The following is an 18,339-nucleotide window of genomic DNA, read 5'->3' on the forward strand; positions in this document are numbered from 1 at the left end:
TGCTTTTTTACTTTTAAATAGATGGGAAAGAGTTTACCTGCTCTGTTTGACCCTCCGTAATAGCAAGCATCAGTACGCAATAGAGTACCACATGCTTGCTAGATGGATGTTCTATTCAACAATAATTTAGCCTTAGTGAGGTGATCCACCGTACTGGTTTGAGTTGTGGTCTAATTTTCATTTTTGCCTTTTTTAATATTCGGGTAATAAACTAGATGATTTCTTAGTGGCTTCCTTTTTTTGCTACGTAGTTTATAATGAAATCCCTTGCACTAGCCCAAAAGGCAACCCATGCAAAATCAAAATGAGTATTAAGGGTAATAGTAATATTTAAAAAATCAGTTAAGAACTGTTGAAAACCCTTGGCAAACTCAAGGTCCTGTTGCTGAAAATTATTAAAACGACATTAAGGTGTTAACAATATAAACCAGTAAGGCCAAATAATTTTAATTCTATGGCAGGACCGGAAACAAGGATTATGCTCTACTTTCTTTATTTTCCATCACCAGCAGAATTCAACTTTAACAGAAAGAAAAAACTCTCTTTCCCATGAAACACTGGGTAAGGTCAGTCCCAGAGGTCAACCAATAGGCAGCTGTACACGTCCTGAAAGGTCTGGGGCTGATGGGGTACCTCCTCTTTCTTTTCCTGCTCCACCAGCAGTTAAGTCGCCTTTTCCTTTCTCCTGACTATTTAGAGCTTTGTTGTGCACTTTGTTTGCTCTCAGAGGGAGCACTCTAACATTTCAGCTTGCTGTTTGCTTTACAGCTTATTGATAGCCACGGGAGCGTTTTCTCATCGCTCCTTTCGTGTCCGTGTTCTTCAGGCTTTGCGGTGGTGCTAGCGGCCGCTAAGTGGCGCCCGTGTAGCACAACTCGCTTCTCATTGCTCGGTGGGAACGCATCTTCCTGTTAGGACTCTTCCTGTAAGTGCATTCTCCGCCGAGCGAAAGCCCGCTCCTGGAAGCCCTGACGCCCGTGTATCCACGGGTCCGTATTGAGCAGTCTGATCTCGGGTCCGTAGCAGTGATTAACCCTCAAGTTCCTGTTTAGCAGGGAGCTTTCAGTAAGGCTGTCAGTTTAGCTGCCTGATGCCCGATTCCGGGTCAGTAATGCTCATTAACCCAGTAGGGCAGTCACTTCAATGGGGGCTCGGCCCAGGCATATTGTTACCCTTTGTGTAGTGGGTGAGGAGCCGGACTTGGCATCACCGTTTTGTTAAAGTATATCATGCTTTTCTGTGGATGCACCATTCTTTCTTGTGCCCACCAGAAAAAGGCTAGAACACATTATGGTGCACTTGTCCTGACACCCTAAGCTATTTTACCCACTCCTTTGTTTCTTCTTTGATGAAGCTGCACTTGGGCATGTAAAATATTATTTTTCTGTTTCCTTTTTCAAAACACCGCACAGGGTTATTTTCCAGTGTGGGTACCTCTGTTGCTGGCATCTGTAAAAGCTCACAGACTGAATTACATGCCCAAGAGTTCTGTAGTCCCATTAATTCCATCAACCATCTGCATCATTCCTGTGCTGGAATTAGCTATGTTTTTCCACTTCTGCATGCCTTAGCAATCCCTCCGATCCTGAGGTAGTCTCTCTTGCTTAGGACCATAGTGGTGAGGCCCGAGGCCTCCCTTGGCAGTTTAAATGTTTGCTGCTTGTTCCCTGCAGCTGAAAGTTTCTGACTTAGGTTCCCCCTCTAAAACACCTTTGCTAGAAAGCCAAAAATCATGCTGGACCCTTGGGAGACCCAATGGCCACAGGCTCCTTGGAGAATGGCTAAAATATCCTACATAAGATTACCTTCAACCCAGGTGTGTCCCCGAAATTCAGGCCACTGCTGTAGGCCCATGCCACACCTCATATGAGCAGCTTAAAAAAAGAATATCCCAGGCCAAAGGAATAATTAAAATGTAGCAATGTTTTGCTTGTGACAATTGATTCAATGACCCAGGGGTATTAGTATGACTGTTTGTATTAAATGTAGAGGCCTCTTCTGGGGGTACACAGGTTAGTTGCCCACATCCCACCCCCATATAAAGTACTGAGAATTTTCAAGATGCCAGCTTGAAGATAGATTGGGAATGTCCTCTCCTCTAAGTTTGACTCCTCCAGTACAGTCAGGTTTGTCCCCTCCAAGAATTCAAAGGACTCCCCTCTAGTTACTGGTGTCAAAAGACTGTGGGCCTATTTGAGACTAACCACATCTTACATAACACCAATCCCTTCCAGAGGAACATCGCTCTCTAGAAGAGATATATTGACGATGTGTTATGCATTTGGACGGGTTTCGAGTATGATCTAGACAGGTTTCTCCATTGGCTTAACAGCATTGATGATTGTGTTAAATTCACCTGGACAATAAGCAGTACAACAGCTACCTACTTGGATCTAGACATTAGAGTGGTGAATCACAAACTCGCCACCAATGTCCATCAGAAACCAACTGACAAAAATTCCCTCCTGCATTACAGATCTTACCACCCCAGGGCTCTGAGGGACAACCTGCCTGTAGGGCAATTCTTGCGATACCGCAGGAATTGCTCATCCACTGAGGAGTTTGTCGTACAAGCAGGTGTCTTGTCCTGCAAATTGGAGGAACGAGCGTACCCGACCAAGGTCATCAAACAGGCCAAAAAAAGAGCCTTGAACACTCCCCGAGCTGCCCTCTTGGATAGGATACCCAAGATTAAAGGGGACTGTATCCCTGTGGTTACCACCTTTGGCCCCTTGTCCACCCAAATCAGACAAGTGATTAGGAAACATTGGCCCTTGTTGAACACCCCCACCATGATCATGCCTCAACCCCGTTTTGCTTTCAAGCGATCTACCAACCTACAAGACCGTCTAGTGCATTCACAACCCAAATGTGAGATCAAGGAAACAGGGATTCCGCCAGGACACTATCAATGTGGCGGATGCACAGTATGTGAACTTACTACACCAACAAAAAGTGTCACTTTAGCAGGAGGCAAAACATGGTATCTCAACATGTTTAGCAACTGCAATACGAGCAACGTCATTTATAGACTGACGTGTCCCTGTGGCCTTCACTACATTGGCCTTACCACACGCAAAGTGAAGGTCAGAGTACAAGAACACCTCAGCACCATCCGGGTGGGTATATTAACCACGAAATTGGTCCAACATTTCTTGACGGCCCGACACAGCCCCAAAGATCTCCGTTGGGTTGTATTGGAGAGGGTAATGGGGGACCTCCACAATATGGAAGCCAGATTAATAACAAAGGAGGCACGCTGGATTTTCCAAGAGAAAGCGGACCAACAGGGTCTAAATGATTATATTGAGTGGCACAAGGTACTGAATTAACAGCCCATTTATTAACATACTTTCCCTGCTAAACCATCTCTGTCAGGTATCCATATGCGACTAATTGGGTATTCATTTCCGCATTTTGGATTTGGGTCTCTTGTTGATTTGAGCAGCTCCCTCATTACTTCAAAACCCTCATAACAATGTGTTTGATACAGCTTATGGGTGATTTAAATCATACATTGACCACCTGCGTGTGTTGGTTTAAATAAATGAACAAGTCTATACAAACTGAATAGGTATTGATAGTAATTAAATAAACATAACACATACCAACTGTGCAGTTACTGAGTTACTACAATTCTGCCGGGCGAACACACAGTAATTAAGCAGGGCCTAAGGTGAGCTTTGCGTGCTAGTGAAACAGTATACATAAGGTGCTGCCCGGGCAGTTACGGCGGCTTACACAACATGGCCGCCGTTTACTTCAACACACCGATATACATCCACGCATGCGTGCAGGCAGCGTGCGGTACGTATTTAAATGGGAAGCAGTCGTCCGGTCCGTGATGAAGGCTGAGTAGCATCCGGACTTAAGGGCTGACGAGGTGAGATCGAGCGCAGGCTGTATATTGATGTTAGAATCTTGCCGACTCATTTATTTGACCTAACACTTATTAGCGGGTTACCTGTAGATACAGGGGCTCCCCTCATAGTGGGCGGAAGTCACCGAAGAATGGGCAATACTGGGGTCCCGCGGAATCACTAGCAGTTAATGTGAGACATCAGTGTTAATTTCAGGGAGGAGGCCACATGTACGGGAGCCGAGCGGGTACTCGGAGTTCCGCAGACTCTGTACGAATGTAATATACATCGGGGCAGTAGCAATAGGCGGTAACCACCAGCAGCAGCCTGTAGAAACGATGCAATGAGCATCAGCATAGGTGACAGCAGTCACACAAGCAGTGGGGGCTGTAACTTCCCGGTCTATGTGTGTAACAAATGGATGTGTTTCAGTGCCTTTCAGAAACGCGAATCCGCAGCCACTGGGCAAGCAGTCCAGGATCATTGGATGTAGCACATACCTATCTATACGAAGGGTTGAGATATGCTGAACGAGAGCAATCTTCACGGTAAATATTAATGTCAAAGGTGTTGCAGGCACCATCTCTTTTTAGCAAGCTAGCGAAGACATAAATCGCTTTCATGTATGTATGAAGGACCCATATGAGCAATATGGGTGAAAAGCTGAATGTGTTTTTTAATTGTGTTTCCCTCAGGTGCAGACAGATAGATTACTGGTCTGAACTATTTATTTATTTATTTATTTATTATGCAACTTATAACGCGCAGACTAAACCCGAAGGTATCAAGGCGCCTATCAAAATCAATAAACAATAAACAGAATATACAAAGCACCACTACGGGAATGCACGTGTAAAAAGGTGAGTCTTAAGCGCGGATCTAAAAGTTTGCAGAGAGGGACTGGATCTTACTTCCAAAGGGAGGGCATTCCACTAGCAACGCAGAGAGGCCAGTCGACCCTAGTCCTGAAGAAGTTGCCGCTAATTTAAACAGGCAATGAAACATGTTGGTTTTAATGAGCAGACACACAGCACAGAATAAAGAATCATGCAGCCAGTGTAGTCTTGCTCGGTTTTAACTTGGATTGACGTGGGTCCTGATCAGACTCAGTCTTTCTTCTTTGGGTCGACATTCTCATTTTTTGAACACAGACACAAATTAGAATATAAGTTTCACTAGACACCAGTTTTTGGGATTGATTTGAGGTTTCTTGATGTATTCCTTCTTTTCCTTTTTGGGCGGCAGTTGCCTATGATGAGAACCTGAGGTAGCAGGCGAGTATCTGTCTGCGTATCCTCGTTGGGGTTACTTCCGTGAGGCACTGCCAGTCCCTTCTCACCTTTTTTTCTATCTCTGCGGTCTTTAAACAAGTACCACAACTATTTGGTTCTGTCTAGTTCTCTTCCTTATACACATTATTTGGGAGATAGATTATTAGGGAAACACCTTCACAAATACTCAGACACGTAGGAGTCTTCTTTCAAAAAGCAAGTGACATCAGACCCGGTTGGTGAATGGCAAAAGTTTGCCGCACATGCAGTATCAAATACAACAGCTTTGAAAGAGCTAGGGTCACTGATAATAACGTGTTCACTGTGCTAATAAATAAAAAAAAAATTACCGGGCAGGTCTTGTTTTGTGTAGAGCCAAAAGACTGTATGCCATTTCTTGGTCTCTGGGAGGATTTCCTGGCCAGATAGTCAGAGGAGGGGAGCACATTTTCTCACCATCCCCTTCCTCTCTCAGAAACAGGCTCATGCTTCAGGTGAAATCTGTTACTCAGGGGGACGCTTTGTGATGTCATATGACCGGTAGAGAAATCGACGTGGCCCTACCAGGTAGCTCTAAACATGAATCGCATCAAGAATAGCTCTGGTGACATTTCTTGTTGCATCCCTAATTATATGTGCACATGTATGTAAATTGTATTTGTTTTGAACTACAAGGCCTTAGTAGTCCATAACCACTTTAATCTGGGTCCTAAGTGTAACAGGGCTACATGTGAGCATGTAGTCCCTCTTTCAGCCTCTATATGTGTACAACTGTATGTTATGTCATGTTATGTTAACAATTTCGTAAAGCGCCTGGTTACTCCATGCAGAATGTGCCCACACTAGGATTCCTGACCAAAGATAGTCAAAAACCAATAGCTACACCAAATGTAAGTTTGTGTGTAAAACAAGGTTTGAATTTTTTTTGAAAGACCGTTTCTGAATGTTCTTGCCTCAAATCGGCTGGGAGGATGTTCGACAGTTTTGCTGCTAAAAAACTACTGAACAAACAGCCTTCCATCCATGATTTTTATGGTCTGTGGATCACAGTGAGTGCTGTTCCTGTGGACCCAAGACATCTTCTAGGATGATATGGCTAAATCAGGTGATGTAAATATTTGGATCCTTTCAGGACCTTGTGGCAAAAGCATAGAGCTTTGAAAGAAATCCTTTTCTTGATTTGGAGTCAATGGAGTTTGACAAGGCCTGAGCCCCTAGATGAATGTCTGGGAATATTCAGTAGAATCCTACCTGCAGCATTTTGTACTCTTTGAAGCGTTTGTAGATTGCTTTGTGTGGCTCCCAGATACAACACATTGCAATAATTAAGATGGGATATGAAGAGGGCTTGGATTACTGTCTTGCTAGCCATAACAGGAAGCAGATCCAGGGTCTTGTGTACAACTTTTAAAATGCCAAAGCAGACCCCAGCAAGGTAGGCTATCTGGTTATCAAAAAAAAAAAGGCTATTGTCGATCCGATGCTATGGTTCTTATCAGTCCCAAAGCATCAGGCGACCATGCAGTAGACCAGATTGAGGGTTGTTTCCCTGAGACCAGGACCTCGTTTTTTTTGCATTCAGTTGAAGGCAGCTGTGGTCCATTCATTCTGCTAATCCAAGGAGACACAGTCAAAATGTGTCTACAAACGTACCTTTGTCTTGTGTTAAGGTGATGATGAGCTGTGTGTCATCGGCGTATGACATGATTTTGATGGCATAACGTTCAATTACGTCAGTGAGGAGGCACATACATAGATTGAACGAGGTTTGGGCCAACGGTTGAACCATGTGGTACCCTCTGCAGCAGCAAGAAGACCTCAGGTGCATATAGACTTTGGGTCACCTGAAAGATGTGGCCCAGTAGAAAGCTGAACAGCCATCTCAGAGCTAGGTCCCCGATACATACATCCAGAGTCACTCAAGGAGCAGGCCAATGAATATGGTGTGGAAGGCTGCAATCTAATCTAGCATTATCAGTGTGGCCATCTACCCCTATCAGTCTCTATGATTCTTAAGCAAGCAAAAGTGCAAACTCAGTGCTATATTGAGGATGAAAACCTGATTGGGTCTATTGCAGGTACTCTTTACCCCCAAAATATTTAATCACCTGCTGATTGACATGTTTTTCCGCTAATGCAGAGAAAAACGGGAGCATTGATATTGGCCTAACATTTTCAAGCTTAGTAGGGTCCAATGTGGGTTTCTTCAGAAGAAGTACCACAGTGGCATGCTTCCACTTCGAGGGGATTAACCCAGTTGTAAACAGTAGGTTGAGCAGTTCACATAGAGTCGGTAGAATGGCTTCCAGACCGTGCTCCATCATCATAGATGGGGTAGGGTCTAATGGAGTGCCAGATTTGACTTTATATACAAGGGCACGAAGTTCTGTCACTGATACTGTGCTAACACTAAGAAGACTATCCGTTAGCCCAGGTAGTAAAGGCCCAGTATTGAGAAATGCAAACTTTCTAGTTTCCTTCGGGAAAAAAGCATACGTCTTTGCAACCTTCTCTGAGGAGAATTGCGCCGATTTGATTACAGTTTTCTACCAAGGGAGTGACAGAGGCAGAAACCCGCTCCAAAGAGGATAGTGAATTCAGATCGTGTGAAAAGTTCAGAGCATGCTGAATCTTCTGGTTGTAGTACTGCATCCGCAGGTGCCTAATTTGTTTGTGATATACTTTTTGGGACTCAAGGTATTTAGCTTTGTCTACTGTACTAAAGCTTCAGTACTTAAAGATGCTCAAGGTACATATAGGACTTCTTCATTGTCCATAGGTCCTCACTAAACCATTCCATTGAAAGCTGAGAGCAAGCAGTAATACAATTGTTCATAGGCGCGATGCCATCCAGAACTTCCGTAATCCAGGTTTCAACCTTGGAATTAGCTGCATTAACACAGCCATTGAGAGAAGGGTGATTTGCACTCAATGCCATCATAAAGGTGGCAGAGATTGACCACTTTCCGAGATTTATAACACCTGTCTAGCAAAGAAACTAGTGCCAAACCAGACATGCAGACCTGAAATGGGATAACCAAAATGGTCTAACTATGCCACCTTCATGGGAGGGGTCACACTTACTACATCATATGCAATCTGGTCAGAGCCTTTAACCCTACCAATACACCGTAGTTGAACATATGCTAAAATGTATGCAATGACAGTTGCACCTCAAGTCCATTTATAATCAAAAACATATGGTGAGTAAGTCTTGATAAGGGAGCCTTAATCAGAGTAAAGTTACAAAAACCAAGAAGGTGCAAAAGCAAAAACTAATGTTATTTTGGAATTTTTATGCTATTATGCTAGAAGGTACTTCTTCACACTTTCCTTTTATCATAAGGTTAGCTGTATACAGCAAGGTGGGAAAAGAGGCTGCAGGCATGTTGTGCATACCACAGTAATAAAATATTAACACAAGTTGGCTGAGCAAGAAAGACTGTTGACTGACTCATTCCTTCATCTGTACACAGGAGTGCACTATGCTATTGGTCTAGTTTTCTGTTTTGTTTACATGATATGAACATACTACTAGTGTTGCCTTGCAGTTCTCATGGGTGGACCAGTTGCAGCATAGAATTGTGGATGGAAAGTGCATGGGAGTTTTATGGTGCAGATATACATTATCAAGAAAATTGTGCTTCGCAAATTGCGACTCTTTTGCGAGTCACAATTTGCGCGGTGCAATTTCTGATATACAACAGTGTATTTCACACTGTTTGCGATTCCCACTGGGGTCGCAAATTGCATGGCTCATTAATATTAATGAGCCTTTCGCAATTTGCGAGCTCATTGGGAATGACAGCCCTCCCAGGGATGGTGGTCTGCTGGGCTCAGGAGACCACCATATCTGGGACTGCTTTTTAATAAAGCAACTTTTAAAAAAAAAAATGCAGCCCGTTTTCCTTAAAGCAAAACGGAATGCATTTAAAAAAGAAAAATGAAACCTTTCAGTTACATTTTTTTAAGGGCAGGCAGTGTTCTCTGGGACCACTGCCTGCTCTTAAAAATATTTTCCAACATACTCACAAAGGGTAAGGTGTCCCCTGGGGACCCGTTACCCTTTGTCAGTGGTTTACAACCTACTTGAAGTAGGTGGTAAACTGGGAGTGTTTTGCGGCCGCAAATGCAGTTTCAAAACACGAGTACATAGCATGTTGACTCGAAATTAGGAAGGGACGCCCCTTCCTAATAACGAGAGTCGCAAATGCTATTTTGCAAGTCAGGGACTCATAAAAATAGCATTTGTACATGCTATTACCCTTTTTTGCGGCCCCAAACGGGAGAATTTGAATTGTGTTGCAGTGTTAGATTATATTATATTTTTTCTGTTATTGATGTGGGGGCAACTTGATAAAGCCAATAGGCCTGCCTTGTGGGTAATGTCGTCCTTTTATATTGTGATATTGCTTCTAGTGTATGTGGGGTTATTATGGGTATAGGGTTCAGGCCCAACTAGGGGTGTGGCGTTATCTGAAGGTGTCACCAAATGTATTTCTATCTACTTGATTGTACATATTTGTAGTGATTGCTTAGTATTTAGTATGGTGTATGAAACAAAAGTAGTTTTATATTTTATAAACAAAAACACTGACAATAATTTAATGATAGTTGCTGCTGTGTATCAGCAATCTGTGCTATTATCCCACACCCTGTCCACTGAGAAGTCTTTGTGCTGCTCTGCTTTGCTCCCCTGAGAAAGTCAAGTGCTACAATGGGGTACTTGGTCCCCGGTAAAGAGAAAATGGCAAACTTTTTAACTTGTTAAGGAACATCCTTTGCAACTAATAGTCTCAATTTCTAACATCATGCATATGTTGATGATCTCTTTCCTTTGGTAGGTCTGTTTTGAGGAGGGGGGTTCATTTATGAACTCTAGAAGAATAGTCATGTTTAGGAGTAACGGATGGTCACTAAGCTACGGAAGTAGACAAGCACATTGTATTCACTGAAATATTGGATGAAAATGATCATATTTTATAGCTCTCTGAATTTAGAGGTTGCCTTGTATGTTCAGCATGTGTACTGTAAAAACGTGGCTGTTTTTTCTTTTGGACAGAGAACAAGGTATCTTCCAAATGAGTTGTGTTGAATAGAGATTTCAGTTTAGAGCTGGTGTTAGAAACAGGTATACATTTTCACCAATAGCTAGTTATGCCTAGGCCTAGAGAATGCTTGTCCAAATCTTCTATAATGACCCCAGAGCTAGTTCTTAACACCCACCCTTTTAAATGGTATAAATTGAAGCCAAAGGCAGTCATGATCTGAGGAATGTGTTAAACATCTCTGGAATGTTTGAAAATACAAGTGTAAATAAAACAAGATAGTGAATTATCCATTGTCTTCATCCCACAAACCTTAATTAGAAACACTCCTACCATTGATTAATAATAATGGCAACACCTTGCATATTTTTCTGAAATTAAAGTGATCATTGGTTTACTGATCATGTGGTATATACACGTTCTGATAGGAAGCATCTCATTGTGGGGTTTTACATCATGTGAATGACTATCGAGATTATATATTGTTGCACATACTTGCACAAAGTTATATTCACAGGAATAAGTATGATGGTTGACTGAGCCATTACTATCAAAGAGGTTCTTCCTTTAGTTTGGTCCGATCATCATGCCATCATATTCGAGATAAACATGTTAGAATGGCCTATGAATCTTAGGCAGTGCCTTTTAAGGTAGTCTCTGTCTTGGAAAAATATAAATGGTTAATTCCTCACGCAACAGCTGGCTAATACCCAACCTGAGTTTCCTCCAGATGTAGATCAAGCCTCTCAATAATACACACACTGGCTTCAGGCTCCCTTCTCTAAGCTAGCTTCATACACCATAGTCTTCAAAAATAGAAACTCCCCTCTGCCCCATGCTTCTCTAAAGCACTTAGGCTTGAAAAGCAAAAGTGTATGAGACAGGCAAGACGTTGTCGGTTGCAATATGATTTACTAGAGAAATCTCCCTATAAGCAGGGTTTAGCTAAATATAAACACCTCCTAATCAAGGAAAAGAGTGACCATTTCATGCAGCAAATAGAGATAGCTAAAGACTCCTTCAAACAGCTTTTTCAAGTGGTATCTAACTTATCTCACTTCCTGATAATAATTCTAGTAACAACATGAAAGCTTTTAGTGACACTCGTGTGCATTGCTTCAAGAATAAAGTCAATCAAATTTATTTCAGATTTGAGGCTATCACTTCATTTGAAGTCAAATCGGATTCTGTCTATGATTCTCACAAGGTCTACTCCTTTACAGATTTCTCTCCGGTTACAGCAGAGCAGATAGCCAACATGGTTAGCAAGGTAAAGTCAGGCTCGCTGTATGACCCTTGCCCTTCCTTGGTTCTGAAACTTATCCCAGACATGATAGGTACAAATCTCGCAGCCATCTTCAATTCCATGTTTATCTCAGGAGTTTCCCCACTCAGTGGAAAAGGGCTTCCATTCTTCTGCTTTTGAAGAAACCCAACCTGAGCCCAGTTGGTCCCAACAATTATCAGTCCGGTTCCTGAAGTACTCCTTTCAGAGGTATGTCCCTAGCAGACGGATGTGCTCACTAGGGGTGAATATATCAATGACACCCAGAACCTGCAAAGTCAGCTGGTGAGGCAGAAGCTTTGTTGTTGGATTCACAAAACTCTGGAACTATCTGCCCTTTGACAATTAGGCTCCTTTCCTCTTCAGTAGCTGTCAGCGCCTACACACTTCAGGGTAGAGGTGCTTAACCAATTGCTGTAACATACCATAACATACCCTATCAACATACTGTAATGGGAAACTATTTTACTCCATTTTCAGATGCTATACTAAAATGTGTCAACTCAAAAAATATTTGTAGCAAACAGCATGTAACATCCAATATTTTTAAATTTTGTGCTAAATAATTGGTGGAACTACAACTAGGTCTAACTCACTTAAACAATAACTGAATTGGACTTTTTTTAAATTTGTAATTTTGAAGTATGGTGAATCAAACTATTACATATTTCATGGTGCAGAATGTGTGTGGCAATAATGCATTAACAATGATATAACGATCTATAGGATATAAACATGTATTATTTTTTAACAGTCGTTTTAGGAATTGGTTTATCCATGTAAAGTTTTAGAAATATAAATGTTATTCAGGCACATTAGATCGTATTCAGCTCAGTGGAAGTGCTTTCTATGGTTTATGCTCCTTATTTTGAAACTATGATTTGGTTGGTGAGTAATAATGGATTTGTCAACAGGAAAAATGTGTTTTTAACTAGAGTATGAAGGAAAGCATATGAAGTTAAATTTGTCTCTGTCAACCCAAATGTGCATTGCAGTAATTTAAAAGAACTACATCATCATTCATGAAACATAGTTTTATTTCATAGAATGTTCTCACAGTGCATCTCTTAAATAAAAATGCAATCAATCGTTGTACCTTTGATTTCATTTTTAAGACTAGTATAGGAAAGGCAAATCAATAACAAGTATAAAAACATTTCAAATGATATTCTAAGCAGTATACTCATGTACCTACCACCAAAAGATTTCACACATGTGTGAATGAAAAACTGTTAGAAATTGGGTTTCTGGTTGGCAGAGGTATGCACCATTCCCAACCAGGGAACCACAGTCATAGTCAGGGTAAGTCACAACACCTCCAAATTATCCTTTGCTCATCCTCTGTTAGCTTTGTCACAAAGCAGTCAGGCTTTTCTAAAGAGGAAATGTGTAGAGTATTTGTGCAACACTTCAAACAGGAACACAGTGAAAACACCACAAAAAGATTCCTCATAGAGCGTAATTTTATACATAAAACAAGACCAAAATACAACAAGTAGAAGTCAAGACATGATTTTCAAAAGAATAAACGCAAAATAGCACTTACAAGCAATAACAACTTAAATGGGTTATTTTGTCATGCTGGACTGGTGCAAAGTCAAAAGTTCTTCTTCCTGGCAGAGTAGCCACTGATCCAGAGGTGTACTAAAGTTATGGGGTCAGAGGTCCAGTGCTTACACTCAGCTGTGTATTTGGAGTGGGGGAGATTTCAAAGAAAGCAGAGAGGTCCTCCTTTCCTGCTCTGGTTTCAGACTTATTACAAGGGGTTTGTAGTCCTTTGTGTGGGGACCGAACACAGGCTATTCAGTTGTAAGTGTGAGGCAGTGCCCAGCTCCTCCCTCCCATCTCCCAAGCTGGCCCATCAAGACATGCCTAAAGCTCCCTTTGTGTGTGACTGTCTAGAGGGAATACACAAAGCCCAGTTGTCACCCTACCCAGACTGAACAGAGACAGGCAGCACACATTAGATGGCTAAAGTAACTAAATGTAAACTTTCTAAATATGGCATTTGCTAAACTGTAATTTAAACTCTAACTTCACCATACAGTGTGATTTAAATTGTGAGTCTAGTCATACCAAACTTGAAAAGTCAATCTCTTCACAATTGAGAATTACACTTAAAAGATACAATTAGGTAATCCCAATGATATCCTGTAGGAGAGATAGGCCTTGCTGTCGTGAAAAAGAAATTGGGATTTTTTTACTGCCAAGACATGAACAAATGAAAAGTACTTGTCCTACCTTTTAAATATTTTTCACCATGCCCTGTGGGTCATACAGGCTCTACCTTAGGGGTGACATATGTATAAAAAGGGAATGTTTGGGCCTGGCCAGAGGTTTATCTTGCCAGATCAAAGTGGCACTATAAACTGCACATACAGACTCTGCAATGACAGGCCTAAGTCATAGTTAGAGGGCTACTTACGTGGGTAGCACAATTAGTGCTGCAGGCCCACTAGTAGCATTTAATATACAGGCAAAGGGCACATGTAGTGTACTTTACTAGGGACTTATAAGTAAATAGGGGTAAGTAGGGGTGGTTGAGAAGAGTGAATCAAACTGTTCCAGCAACTGGTAACAGTCTCTCTGCTGTTCCGGGATCAGGGTGGAAGAGAGGTTGACACCCTGCACTGACCCATCGTTTTCGGGTGCAGAAAGGAGATTAGGGAGAGATTCACTATCCTCTTCCACTGACTCATCTGTCACAAGGAGCATGCTCAATTTGGACCTCATAAAGTGAGGCTTGAGTCTGCTTGCATGGAGCACCCATAGGGGGGCTCCTAAGGGTCTGTAGTCTGCAATAAGTGCTGCAGGTCCACTAGTAGCATTTAATTTACAGGCACAGACCACAGGGACTAGAAACTTTTAAGGAGTTTGAATATGCCAATTGGGGTTAGACCAATGTTGCCATGTTTAGATAGGAGAGCACAAGCACGTTAGCACTGATTAGCAAAGTCCTAAAACCAGCAAAAATGAGAAAGGCAAAAAGCTAGGGGAAGATCACCGTAAGGCTGTCAGGTCTAACAAAAACCAAAGAAACAATCTTTCAGTGCTTCCTGTTACATGTATTTTTAATGTTCTGCATGATCACAAAAGGCAGTCTTAGAACCCCTGATAGTGAAATAGGATGTGATAAAAGCAATTATAATGTAGTACTTTAAATGAAATATTTGTGACAGAACTGGGTTTTTAAATGCTTTTTGAAAATTTATAACGCTCTTATTTTTTTTTTAAAGAACTGTTGTATTGTATTCCCCTAATTATTTCCCACTGCTGGTATTGAGGGGTCTATTACGATGTTGGCCAGAAAGCCTCTGACCACTAGTTGGAAGCTTTCCAACCACCATCGGAGGCTTTCCGACTGACACAGTCGGTTTGCGGTGCGACTGCCGAATTGCGATGTTGGCGGTCTGAGCGTAAAGCGGTTGGTCATTCTGATGAGGTTCCGACCGGCTCTCGGAGTCTTCCGGTTGGAACCGTACCATAATCCCCTATGGACGGTGTTTCCACCATCAGGATTACGATGTTGGTTTTCCACAGCCTTTCTGTGCTGGCCTTTTTGACACTGAAAGGCTGTCGGAGAGCGACTTTGGGTGCCCCTAGCAGGGCCCCCTTCTGTGTTTGTCCTCTGGTTGGTGGCTGAGGGGTACCTATGGTGCCCCCTGCAAATCCATGCATTGTGAGGTAGGCACCATTAGGTGCCTGTCACAGGGTGCAGGGTTTTATACACACCCCCATTTCTTTATGGGAGCCTGTATTAAAGGTGCTTTACCGCTGTAACACAGGCTCCCATAGAGAAGTGTGAGTATCCAACCGAACAGTGTTCAGTCCCATCAATAACAGGTGGTCAGAACCGACAACCAGAGGTCTGTCGGTCCCAAGACCGAGACGTGTCTCTGACCGACATGGTGATAAGCCCCTGTGTGTTCACTAAAGTAAGAGAGTTTTGGCAACACAAGAGACAGCTATTTATATGTGTTTTTGATTACTGTCTACAGATACATGTTGTCTCCCTTTTCAAGGTAGGCTAGTGTAAATTTTATTTGGACTTTAACCAGATTTGAACTTTACTTGGCCAATTTTATATTTTAAATTAGGGGTATTCAAATTAAGCATGATGACATCCAATTTAGAAAGTATCAACATATATATACTGCAGTTGTGATAACTATAAATTGTATAAGATTTAGTATAATTAGTTAAATGAAACAAAATGTAACAAACATTGTGGAATTGATGTTAATGAAAGTCAACTTGCAGCTCTAGTAAATTATACATGCTTTGCTTATCCTCTTTATGCACATGTGACACCCTGCATGCACACTTGGCTTTGTGAATCACCAATCAATGTTGGCTGCAGGAGTAATCAGTTTAAGAACTGGTTTAGGTTTCTATCAGGTAAAAACATTGGCAGATATGTTAACTATTATAGGGCTTTTCAGACCCACATATTATTTAATAGGTGAGAATTTGTAATTCATTAAAATCATGCTTGGTACATTTGGAACTAGCATCCTCAATATTAAATATGTTTTTAACACATTTTAATTTGGTTTAAAAAGGTGACAGAAACTTGAAAAGTATGGTGTGGAAACACAAGCATTTTTGTCAGTGTTAGACAACGAATATGCATAGACGTATGCCCTTGGTATAACTAGATTTCAGACTTTCTAGCAATACGTGAAATCCTCAAGTTATACATTCACATTTATGAAAGAAATAAGCTCTTAGACATATTTCTTTTTGCTATGGCTTGTCTTTTTTTGCACTGTTGTAAATACCAGGTCTGACAATCAGCATGGGTGTGTATAGCAGATTGTAAACATGAACAATTTTTTATTGTTTTGAGTAACCTATTCATTTGCCAACATTGTTTGAGTATGCTGATGTGTGTTTCCTGGGCAGAAAGACAACTTTGAGAATTACCACTTTGGGTCTCATTAAGGCAGTTTGTACGGTCTTCCCCCCCAAAACACTAGGGGCCTAATTACGATGTTGGTCGGTAAGTGTAAATGGGGGTCTCTAGTTGGCAGAGGTGTGTACTACTAATACTACTAATAATAATAATAATATTAATAATGTTTCACAGTGCATTTAATGCCACACTCATTTGCCACTATTTGTAAGTGCTTTGTATACAGGTGTTACTATGTAGTAAATTATTGATGCTATATCAGTCCTCTGAACGTCTATATAGCAGGTAACATCAGGCGGCAGCAAAGAACCATTTTGTTGCAAAAAATGAAAAGCTAAAAACATGTTCACTAATACCCCCAAAAATAAGTACCTAAACTAAATGTTATGTTACTTGTGATTGTGAGTATAAATGTAATCTATTATTTATTGTTACATATTTTGGCAGCATGGCTTTCAAATAACAGGCAAAGGCTGATAGATTATATAACTTGGTTGTTCATATCCTGTAGGAATATATAGACATGCTATTTAATTTGTTTTTGACTTTGCTTCACACACTTGCTTCTTAAATTAAAACACAAACGGACAGTCCAAATAGCAATTCTATGAAAACTACTAAGTACATCTTTTAAAGTTGAAAACCTCTGGTGGAGATTTGATTAAAAGATGTCTATTCCAAAGAGTAAACAGTATAGGGGTGTGGTGTCCTCCCAAGTGACACATATATAACAACAATCATAGTCATATTGCACTCTCACTATTACTAAATTTAATTGGGCTTTATTCACGAAAACATGTTTAGCCTTATCTCCTGTGTTATTTGTAGGGGTGTATGGTAATTCACTAGAAACAATAATGGCACTATTCCTGTTTGGTCCAGTAATGGTTTCCATTTTTGAACCTGAGCTCAACCCCTGGTAGCAATAGTGCAGAGCAGAAAGGCTTAACTTAAGAAAATGTGTACAGCATTTAGACATAGAAAAACACATAAAAAGTTGAAAATACAACACAATAAAAATAAAGACTAATGTAATGAACAAAACAACACCAAAACAACAAAAACCAATAAAGGGGTCCAGAGATATTAGTAAAAAAAAAAACTGTTGCTACAAAAAGCGTTATATGTCATCTATCCACTTGACAGGGACCTAGTTGTGATTTAAGGCCGACCCTTATAGAGCATTGGTTGAATACAGAAACCAGGAGTGTCCGGATTAGAAGTTTTACCTTTGGGCTTGGTCTCTGAAATAGAAGTCAAAAATCTTCTGTGGGACAAAGCAGCATTCGGTGGTTGAGAAAGACTCCAACAGGACAGGTACAAGAAGCCGTTGTCCCGATGAAGGTGTTGGCTTTTGTTGGGCAAGCTTAGAGTGGGAGAAATTAAAACTTTGTGCCAAAGGATGGTTCTTCGCCAGCTAGGTACATTTGGTACCCTCACTCGATGAAAATGTTTACTTTCTTACTTATTTGCTTTTTTGGAGCTCTGGTTCCTCCAGTGGGGCAAGGTTGCAGGCTGTAGTTGAACAGGGCTCCACAAGTCCAGATTCCCTCTTAGCATTGTCCTGCTGAAACAGATATGTTACTGTAGAAAAGGTCAGAGCATGAGAAACCTGAATCCTTGGCACCTCCATTGGATCTGACTTCTCAGATTTGTGCTGGTCCTCCGGTTGTCTTTGTTTTGGAGCCAAAAATGTTCTAAATCCCAGGCTTTTTATGATGGTAGGAGAAACACACTATGACAAAGTCAAGGGTCCCAGGATATCAGGAAAAGCACTTGGGGTCAACAACCACTCAAGCAAAAGCCACTAGCAGGGTCCAGGGTAGAACTAGTTGGAAGTGGATATCTGGCCTGTCAATAAAAGAACTCTAGTCCCAGTAGTTTAACAGGATGTCAGCCAACGGATCCCACTTCTTAGTCCTGTGTACAAGTGGGAGCAGGTACAGCTTTGCGGGTCTCC

The 18,339-nt window shown here is 41.4% G+C and overlaps 1 protein-coding gene across 2 annotated transcripts in view; it reads left to right on the forward strand.

Moving 5' to 3' along the window:
* SGCZ (sarcoglycan zeta) overlaps positions 1 to 18,339 on the forward strand; it is a 4,297,431-nt gene that overhangs the window by 2,955,111 nt on the left and 1,323,981 nt on the right. The window lies entirely within an intron of this gene.

The sequence above is a fragment of the Triturus cristatus genome, chromosome 2_2 (assembly GCF_964204655.1).
Source record: "Triturus cristatus chromosome 2_2, aTriCri1.1, whole genome shotgun sequence".
Classification (NCBI taxonomy): Eukaryota; Metazoa; Chordata; class Amphibia; order Caudata; family Salamandridae; genus Triturus; species Triturus cristatus.